Source organism: Hyaena hyaena, unplaced genomic scaffold, assembly GCF_003009895.1.
Source record: "Hyaena hyaena isolate Hyena2069 unplaced genomic scaffold, ASM300989v1 scaffold_149, whole genome shotgun sequence".
NCBI classification, from domain to species: Eukaryota; Metazoa; Chordata; class Mammalia; order Carnivora; family Hyaenidae; genus Hyaena; species Hyaena hyaena.
This window is the reverse complement of record NW_024080781.1, coordinates 2,344,185-2,355,041: the sequence shown is the minus strand read 5'-3', so window position 1 is coordinate 2,355,041 and position 10,857 is coordinate 2,344,185.

The following is a 10,857-nucleotide window of genomic DNA, read 5'->3' as shown; positions in this document are numbered from 1 at the left end:
TGAACTTACAAGGTCAAACAACTGGCAACTGACCGACCCAAACATAATTCCTCATTCACATTACTGCCACTCCATAAACCCTGTGACCCAGGATGCATACGCCCCTTCTCAGACTTGAGGCTACCAATACTACATTCTCAGACTATCCTACCTTCTAATTCAAACTGCAAGTCATGCTAAACTTTTACTTCTTGTTCTTTCTCCTTTAGGCATTAACCGTATCTCCTTTACCTTTAACTGTTTGTCATACCCTCTTTTCAAGTTCCTGACATTTTATTTCAAAGAAACTTTTTCTATTTTTTAAAGGAATCAAAAGTCTTTTCTGGTGTCAAGAAAATAATGAGCAAAAGTAAATGAGAGAAGAGGAAAGGGGAAAAATGAAAGGAAAGAAGGGGGAAAACATGTTTTCCAAACATAATGGATAAACAAATGCAAAAGTTATTTCATAATATGGCATACTTTAAAAATTCAAACAGTAAAATAACAAGTTTTTCCTCTGATAGACAAAACCACATGGAAAGTTGGGGTGAAAAGCCAAATGGTGCAATATGCAATTTATACTGAAGCCTTAAGTTTCCTGGCAGATCTTCAAAATTCTCTGTTGATTTTACCACATATAGTGTCAAAAACTAAAGCCCTTGGCACATTCTAGGTAGCCAAAACTTTAGAATAAAAAATGAAGTACACATCTGTGAACAAAATTAAGCAAATCAAATTAAAATGAGAAAAATGCTTACATGAAAAAGTGTTTTTTAAAAAGAAAAAGTACATTATAAATGGAAAATCAATTTAGACAGAAAGCTCCCTAAACTGCTTAATTTCTTGTGGAGGAAAGAGTAGAAAGGAACAATTAATATCCAGGGTTCCTTTGAGGCTAACAACCCTTAGTGTGAAAAATAGTTAATAACCTAGTGAAATGTAGTTATAAGTCCTCAACAACATAAGAATCAGAATGGTGACTTATGCACCTACGTTCTGGAGGATCATAATATTCTAGAAACAAACGCACAAGGTGATCATTAGCTGGAATTCTTGGTGGGGTAGCCTTCTTCTCCAAATATCCAAGTAGATCTTCACTGTCCTTTAAGCCTGTGGTTCTAAACCTCAGTGGGACCAGAGTCACCTGGAAGGTTTGATCACAGTTTGCGAGACCCACCTTGTATTTCTGACCCAGGAGGTCTGGGGCTGCACCTGAGAACTCACATTTCTAACAAAGTGGCCAAGTGATGTGATGCTGTGGCTCTGGGTTGGGGAGAGGGGTACATTTTGAGAACCACATTCTAAAAACCACCATGTTAAGTTCTTTCCCTACCAAATTAATAGATTCCTCCTTTTTTCTCTGGCTATTCCCACTATCCTCCAACAAATCCTCCTTCTCTCAATCTTTTTGTTTGTGCGCGTGCGTGCACACACACACACACACACACACACACACACACAGTCTCACAGGACTTCATCCTGACTATGAATTTGTTCTACGAATACAGGAAAAGGCTTTGACTAAAAGGACCATGATGGTGACCTAAAAGGACCATTAAAGTGACCTATTGAGGGGCGCCTGGGTGGCTTAGTTGGTTAAGCGTCCGACTTTCACTTAGGTCATGATCTCACGGTCCGTGGGTTCGAGCCCGGCGTCGGGCTCTGTGCTGACTGCCAGCTCAGAGACTGGAGCCTGTTTCAGTCTGTGACTCCCTCTCTCTCTGACCCTCCCCTGTTCACGCTGTCTCTCTCTCTCTTTCCTAGAAATAAATAAAACATTTAAAAAAAAAAAGTGACCTATTGAGGGCAGTGCTTGTTTACACAGGTGCAAATAGCACCGGCCAAATTTATCATTCCCCTGTGTTTTCCTGCAATTAAATGTCATACCCAATGGCAATTGCTTTAAGAGGGGATTTTTAAAATTTTGTCTAAAGAAGCATGAGTCAATTTTGGTTAGAATGAGTAAGTGGGAAAAGAACAGTCTACTACTCACTTAATTGGGGACACATTCTTGTCAACCATGCCTTGTACAACACACTTACTCTGATTTACATTATCCACTATTTTTTTTTCTTAAGAAACCAATGAACAAAGTCTGCTTTTCGTGTATTTTACTATTTAAACTAGGCCTTAAGCACCTGGGAATATTTACCAACTGTACAACCTAGCAAAAGATCCCAGAAAATTTTGGGGGGCAGAGAGGAATATTTGCAAAAGAGTGGCCAGGGAAGCAATATTATTTAAAGAAATTGTTCTTTTATTTTTTTAATGTTTATTTATTTTTGAGAGAGAAAGAGAGTGTGTGCATGTGCAGGGGTGGGGCAGAGAGAGAGGGAGAGAGAGAATCCTAGGCACTGTCAGGGCAAAGCCTGAGGTAGAGCTCAATCCTACGAACTGTGAGATCATGACCTGAACAGAAATAGAGTTGATGTTTAACTGATTGAGCCACCCAAGTGCCCCTAAAAGAGTTATTTCTTTAAAATGTGTTCCTTTGTTGGGTTAAACAGGTGATGGGGATTCGGGAATGCCCTTGTTATGATGTGTACAGGCTAGAATTGTCTAATCACTATACTGTACACCTGGAACTACTATAATATTTTCTTAAAAATATGAAATTATGCTTAAACCAAAATAAAATAAAATATGTTTCTGTGAAGTGTTTATGGTAGCTGTTATACAGTGAAAATTGCTACTTGTAGCCACTTAGTAGGTTCAAAGTATTTTCCAACTAGTCTTTGAACACCTCTGGTACCCTTTACACATTTCCATGTTTTGTACTGTATTTAACTCTTGGCCTATGTGGTATTAAAAATATTTTCACGGGCACCTGGGTTGCTCAGTTGGTTGAGCATCTGACTTTAGCTCAGGTCATGATCTCACAGTTCGTGAGTTCGAGCCCCACTTCAGCCTCTGTGCTGACATCTCAGACCCTGGAATCTGTTTCAGATTCCGTGTCTCCCTCTCTCTCTGTCTTTCATTGGCTTGACCTATGTCTTTCTCAAAAATAAAATACACATTAAATTTTTAAAAATTATTTTCACATAGGCTATAACTCTTACAGTTGACAGCAAATGCTAAAATATCAGGAGGGCAACTGTTGGACCAGTGGACTTCTTCACCTGTCCCCCAACAAATGCCAAACCTACCAGAACAACTTTGCATTTCCTTATAAATATAGCTGGTATAAAAAGTCTGAGTGGGTCAAAAAAGAACCATAGTCAGCAGATGACACTTACCTGGTGTAATTTTACTTAATGTTACCATAGTGTGTGTGGCTTTCTCAAAGCACCTTCTCAGTGGCTAGTAGCATTTTCTGACTGGCAGTGTATATACCCTATAAACCAATAATTAATTAGTTTGCTATCTCTAGTTATTATGATCAAAGATTTAAAAATCCTGATAGCAACATTTTCTCCCAAGGAAAATGGTTTTGCAAGATTCTTCAGGGTAGGCAGCAGGGACTCTGATATATTAGGCAGTATTAATAATGCAAATAATTTCTATGATGCCTCCAATCTTGGTGACTCAAAATATCCCATCTTGTTAATATTACCATATCAAGATGTGTATCACTTCCTTTATATCTTATTACTCTTCAATCAACGGCAGAACTGAAGTTCAGGAAAGTTATGATAATTGTTCAGGATAACATTATATTAGTGAGCACAAAACAGGAACAGAGAAGCAGTTGATTGGCACTTGTTCTATGTTCAGTTTAATTATATAGCTGAGGAACCTTTGCAGAAACCTCATTCTGGAAGGGAAAATGTAAAGGACTTTAAACAGATACACAAAAGGAATATTTCAGGACTGTAAACTAATAATAAAATTTTGCCATCATCAGAGCGATTATTTATTGAGAGCTTGCCATAATCCTGGTATGATGCATAGATTTTTCTCATTTATGAAGTGTAATGATTCTAGAAAGTTGGTACTTTCACTATTGCCGTTTTAAAGGTAGAGAAATAGAGGGGCACCTGGGTGTCAGTCAGTTAAGCATCAGACTTCAGTTCAAGTCATGATCTCACTGCTCATGAGTTCAAGCCCCATATTGGGCTCTGTGCTGACAGCTCAGAGTCTGGAGCCTGCTTCAGATTCTGTCTTTCTCTCTTTCTCTGTCCCCCCTTGATGACTCTCTCTCTCTCTCAAAAATAAATGAACATTAAAAATATTTTAAAAATAAAGGTATGGAAATAGAGATTCACAGAGTTTGCCCAATATTAGGTACGTACTAAGCACCAGGGCTGATGGTTGAATGTAGGGATATGGGACCCTGAAGTACGAGCTTTGGAACTCTATGCTATGCTTCCTATCCATTGGTCAGCACTTCCCTTCCAGTGGAAGTGATACCTGAGACTATCCCCTGGGTTTGTTGCTGGAGAGCAGCATCAAGCTTTGATTTTAATCCCTGAGATCTTCACCAAGCTCACAGCAGGACCCACATCATGAGTATGTGACTTGTGTGGCCACACAGAGACCCACTCTCAGGAGGGCTTTGTGCTTAACAGAAGCTCTGTTGTTTAAAACTTAAAATACTTAATATGTTTTGAGCAAGGGGATTCCCATTTTTATTCTACACTGGGCACTGTAACTGTGCAGCCAGTCCTGGTTCATGTAGTTGGCAACCCTTAGCCTTCAGACCTAAAGAAATGACTGTAGTTATAAGTTACCATGAAGAAAAGAAAAGTGCTATTTTAGAAGAAGGATGCTCATTTTACAGATGGTAAATAAGAGCAGCAAGAGAATAAAGTGAGTTACTCAAAGTAGCAGGTTCATTACAGGCCAGTTCAGGACTCAAACTGTCATCTCCTAAGTTGAACACCACAGGAAAAAAAGGAGGGTATAAAAATAGTTCTACCTATTTTGATGGATGCTATGACTTAAAAAATGAGATCCTTTTAAATTCTGATGCTATATAATGTCAAAAGTAGTAGTAGCATAGATTTTAATATCTCAAAGCAAAAATGATAAAAATTTTAACTCAATGAGAGTGAAATAAAGTGGCCCTAGGGGCACCTGGGTGGCTTAGTCGGTTAAACGTCCGACTTTCGCTTAGGTCATGATCTCGCGGTTCGTGGGTTCGAGCCCCACGTCGGGCTCTGTGCTGACTGCCAGCTCAGAGCCTGGAGCCTGTTTCAGAGTCTGTGTCTCCCTCTCTCTCTGACCCTCCCCTGCTCAAGCTGTCTCTCTTTCTCTCTCAGAAATAAATAAAACATAAAAAAAATTAAAAAAAAAAAAAAGAAATAAAGTGGCCCTAACCCCGTGCTCCACCTGCATCAAAGGTCCTACCAAACAAAGAGTCTTTGGATATGACTTTTGGAAAAGGCAAGAGAGAACCAAATCCACTGGTAAGGTCAGCCCTCTATGCTCTGACTTTACTTCACTCTTGCAGCATCTCTCCTTTCACCCCACAGAGTAGAATCAACATTCAAAACACAGGTAAGAGATCTTTTGAAAGTTCAGGGAATATTCCATGGATACAGAAGTGCTTAAGGGAGTATTACAGGCTGCCGATAAATATTCATTGTAAATTAGGAATCTTTTATTAATGACCTAAGCATATAACTGATGATCAATAGATGTATTTTTTCATTTCGATTTTCTTTTTCATTATATTCATTTTAAGGATGCATGCACGCGCACACACACACCCCTTTCCTTGGCTAAAAAACAATTTGAAAGTGCTTACAAATACTCAAACAACATGGTGTGTTTAAACAACAAGCAAGTGTATATTATTCTTCAGTGAGAAAGTTAAGAAAAAAAAAACAAGTAAGTGATTAGGGTGACAGTTATAGAGAGTTGGTAGGAAACCCTAAATAAATAATTTTATGAACAACATGCTTTAAGTTCCATATATTGCTAATAGGTCACAAATCTGGCTTTCACTTTCTCAGAGGGATCACAGCAAGGAATACATTGTTAGTTACAAGCCTCACAGTGACCATACAATACAAATAAACCACTTAGCAGAAGCACCAGACTCACCAGGACTGCTGGGAACAATAGCCTCACCTCGCCCTTTACCTTGTGTTCAGCACTGGGGTCTCTTTCATGGAACTCTTTCTTAAGGTGTCCTGATGGCCTCTCGCCCAAGGGCAATTGTGTCAAATCAGACGGAAAGTAGCAGATCCAGCTAAGCAGCTATCTGCCTCCTTAACCAGATACAAGAATACATGGTAAGTTACAAAAGGACAGGATAGATCATCTGATGTAAAACTACCATGCTTAGTTCTTTCAACTGATTTTCTATTTTTACTTCTCAATCCACATGGAGTTAGATGTTCTAGCTCTTGATGAGGATTGAGAGCAGCACTTTCTCTTGAAGATCCAAACAATCAGCACAGTTAAAAATGAGAATTACATTCTTATGAAAATTGAGACAAATAGCTCAAATGTAGGCCTGAACAGATCATTCTACCTCTGTATATGGTGGCTGTGACATGGGCTGAAATGTTCCTCAGAACACAATTGTGTTATTGCTCCACCACAAAAGGGTATGGGTAATGACCTTCTAAGTCACAGAGCAAGGCTTTAGTATTTTCAGTGTTGGAAAACATTTAATAAATTTGGTATCAAATGCCCACTGTTGTAATATAATATTCTCAGTGAAGTGTCTCTCAAGTTTAACTTTAAATGATGTATGCTCCTAGCAAACTTTCAAAGATAAACTAGCTGTAAAACCTGTCCCTAGTAACAGAACAAGTTTAATTGCTGTGCAAGTTCTTGGATACAAGAACTGTGTAACAGTGACCTTAAGCCTCTTTTCATGCATCCTTCAGTGCAAGAGAAGCTTCCTGGCTTGTATTTTTCAAAAAGATACAGAGATCAACTACTGGTTCAAAAGGGGTGGAACCAGAATCAGATTTACAGGGTGGCCAATGAAGCTGAACTTCAATTGCCCTTGTTTACAAAGCCCTTTCCAAGGCCCTGGGCCTAATTCTCTTTTTTTTTTTTTTTAATAAGCTTCATATCCTGCAAAGCTCCATCACTTAATAGAGTATTTGACATTGTGGAGATCTCACTGTTTTTCGCCAATCAGCAGTATTTGTTTGTTTCTTATATATAAATGTATTTTGAGAAAGTACAGAGAATACAAGCTTTGGAATTAGAAATTCTCTTGTTTTAGACCCTGGGTAAAACTTGAGACAGTTATTAAACATTTCTGTGATTTTATTTATCATCTGTAAAAAAAAAAAAAAAGAATAGCAAGTATTACTATTACTATGTATTACTTCTATTATACACAATTTTCATAGTGTAGCTATAATAATCAAGTGGAATACTGTATAAAAAGTGGCACAACCAGCTGATTCCTTTTTGTTTCTTTTCCTCTGATTTCTCTCTCCTATTATTTTTCAGCATATAGAAACAAGTTCTCCAATTGGACCCACTTGAGAAGCTTGAGTTCCTCTCCTTTAGATGGCTTGAGACACTGACCCCACTTCCTAGGAGAAAAAAAATGACTACTGATCAGTTGTATCTTGGGGCTCAATCTCCTCTTTGTCACTCTCCATATAGCATTTTAACAGCTATTTTCTTTCTTTTTTTAAAATATTTTTTTTTAATATTTTTTATTTATTTCTGAGAGAGAGAGAGAGAGAGGGAGAGAGAAACAGCGTGAACAGGGGAGGGTCAGAGAGAGAGGGAGACACAGAATCAGAAGCAGGCTCCAGGCTCTGAGCTGTCAGCACAGAGCCCGACGCAGGGCTCAAACCCACAAACCATGTGATCATGACCTGAGCCAAAGTCGGATGCTTAACCGACTGAGCCATCCAGGCGCCCTTTAAAATAATTTTTAAAAATATTTACATTTGTGGGGGAGAGAGAGAGAGACAGTGCGTGATTGGGGAAGGGCAGAGAGGGTGGGAGACAGGATCTAAAGCAGGCTCCAGGCTCTGAGCTGTCGGCACCACAAGCCATGAGATCATGACTTGAGCTAAAGTTGGACACAACTAACTGAACCATCCAGGCACCCCTATTTTCATGACTCCTGCCAAAAATAGTGCTAAGCTTTTGACAACAGAGGCACTAGGGTATGATGGAAAGAATACAAATTTCCAAATTAGACAAATGGGTTCAAAACAAAGCTTATAAATGAATACAGTGGTCTGAGCATCACTTTTTCTCATTGACAGAGTGCAAAAATATTGATTGTAAGTAGTTGTCATAATGGAATATGAATCACATCTCAATAAAACTTTCTTTTAAAGCTGTTGTGCACACCAAATACCACAAATCTCCAATCAATACCAATTTTAAATGATAGGTTTTGTTTGTTTTATTTTCTCACATCTGTGTCAGTTCTGTTGGTTTCATCAAGTAGACATGGCTACTGACAAAGTACTTAAGGAATATTGGAAAAGAGAGAACGAGTAAAGGGATCGTGGAAGTTTAATTGACATGTTAGCTTAATTGATTATTCAACCTGATAATACTCTTTTTTACCTTTCTAAAGAGGATAATTTAAAAAATACTCTATTATTTTCTACCTAGAATTTATCAATCCTTTTTCAACAAAAATCTAATATTTTTCAGCTAAGGCTTGCCCCAGTGTTACTGGACAGAATTAATTACAAGATTCCCAATATTCTTTGCCAAGAGAAAAACACCCTCTGACAAACATTTTGTGTACACCCACAGTCCTCCTTGGTTTGAACTTAGAACATTGCTGTGAATCATCTACATATCATCTGACAAGTCTACCTTCTTGGCAGAAAGTAAATTTCAATGTTCAGTGGCTTTTAAATGAGAACAGAGTGTTTGTGAACTAATGAGCACATGGATGAATTTGGTAGAACTGGTAAGATTTATAAAAAGAACACTCATTATGCAACATCATCCAATGCGTAAAGCAGGAGTTTCCCTTAAGTTCTCCATGTCTAATTTTTAATGTTTTAGGGAATTACCATGTTTTTATTTATCAATTGTGTAAACTGAGAAAGCCATGGAAAGTATGAAGTATTTATCAAAGCACAAACTTGAAAAATACTAATACTGTGCCTATTCAGGAAGATGGATAGACAGAAATGGATTAATTTATATGCATATATGTATAATTTAGCCAAACAAGAAGTCTTTTTATTATTAATAATGCTTCACTTTTCACTGAATACTGGAAACTAGATTATTTCCTTTCTGAGAGACAATTAAATCTTCAAAACTTCACTTATTTTAAGATAATGTCAAGTAGTGATGGATTGTACAAGAAGTCGGAAGAAGGAAGCTAAAAGAAACCCTGGGTAAGATGGGGTAGGGGGTTGAGACTATAGGTGATTGCAACCTAAAAGGGAGATGGGGATAAGAAGATGTAACTCATGAAAATATTCGCAGCAAAACACTGAGGTGTATCTGTTGTCAACCCTAACATCTAGTTCTCCCATATAATCTTCAGAAATATCCCTATGACCTTCTGATGCAAAAAAAAATTATATTGAATAATAAGAGTTGTTGAGTCTTTCTTAGAAGGATGAATATCAGGAAAACACAGCTTCCAAAGTGAACATATGGGCTACAAGTAAGTAGACCCACCATCCATCTGGGTTTGTCCAGGACTGTCCAGTTTTGAATCTCTAAGCTCAGGGAAAACCAGGATGGTTGGTCACTGTAATTACAAATACTAAGGTATTAATACATGGTTCACATGGAAGATGTGAAATATTTAATATAAATTCTTTCTAACTGTACAAATTTTTAAAACATTTGAAACTAACCTGAGAAAGAGAAGCAAATATCTATACAACTGAGTTTACAGGAATGATTAATTTTAATGTTCAAATTCTATTTTGTTATTCTCTTTTCAGGTATTAAACTCTAATGGAAACAGCGATTTACAAAGAAAATCATCTAGAATGGAATGAAAAGAATTATCCATTACTGTCCTATTTATTTCATTAAATCAGACTAAAGAAATTGACACCCCCCTCCCCGCACTTAGCAGCCCAAAGGGACTGCAAACTTTTTCAAGAAGAAGCTCTTTCTTGGGGCGCCTTGGTGGCTCAGCTGGTTAAGCATCTGACTTTGGCTCAGGTCATGATCTCACAGTTCTTGGGTTCAAGCCCTGTGTAGGGCTCTGTGCTGACAGCTACCTCAGAGCCTGGAGCCTGCTTCACATTCTGTCTTCATCTCTCTCTGACCCTCTCCTGCTCACGCTGTCTCTCTCAGAAATAAATAAAACTATGAAAAACAAAAAGAAGCCCTTTCTCTCTCTTCCTCTCCATGACCCTTTTCTTTTAAAACAGGGGTAATAGGGGCATCAGGGTGGCTCCGTTGGTTAAGCATCTGATTTTGGCTCAGGTCATGATATCATGGCTTGTGAGTTAAGCCCTTTTCGGCCTCTGTACTGACAACTCAGAGCCTGGAGCTGGCTTCATATCTGTGTCACTCTCTTTCTGTCCTCCCCCGCTTGCGCTCATGCTCTCTCTCTCTCTCACAGGGGTAATACTCAGGATTAGGAGTTGTGATTCCCTCAGCTGAGACCCGTGCTGCTTTGTGGGTGGAATGGCCTACTTGTGTGCAGATGGGGAAAATGGAAGGAAGCTCAAAGCTTTGTCCCTAGCAACATCCAATGCCAGGTCAGGGTTCTCCTGTACGGCTGGTCTGGAGCTTTGTCTTGGTCAGTTCTCTGATCATTTACCCTAAGTTAGTATAAAATTGTTGTTCCCAAAGGTTCCTCTGCATGAAAACCAACTTCAGAACTTAAAAAAAAAAATACATAGACATTACTACCCAAAGCAATCTACACATTCAATGTAATTCCAATAAAAATTGCACCAGCATACTTCTCAAAACTAGAACAAACTATCCTAAAATTTGTATGGAACCACAAAAGACCCCAAATAGCCAAAGTAATACTGAAAAATAAAACCAAAACGGGAG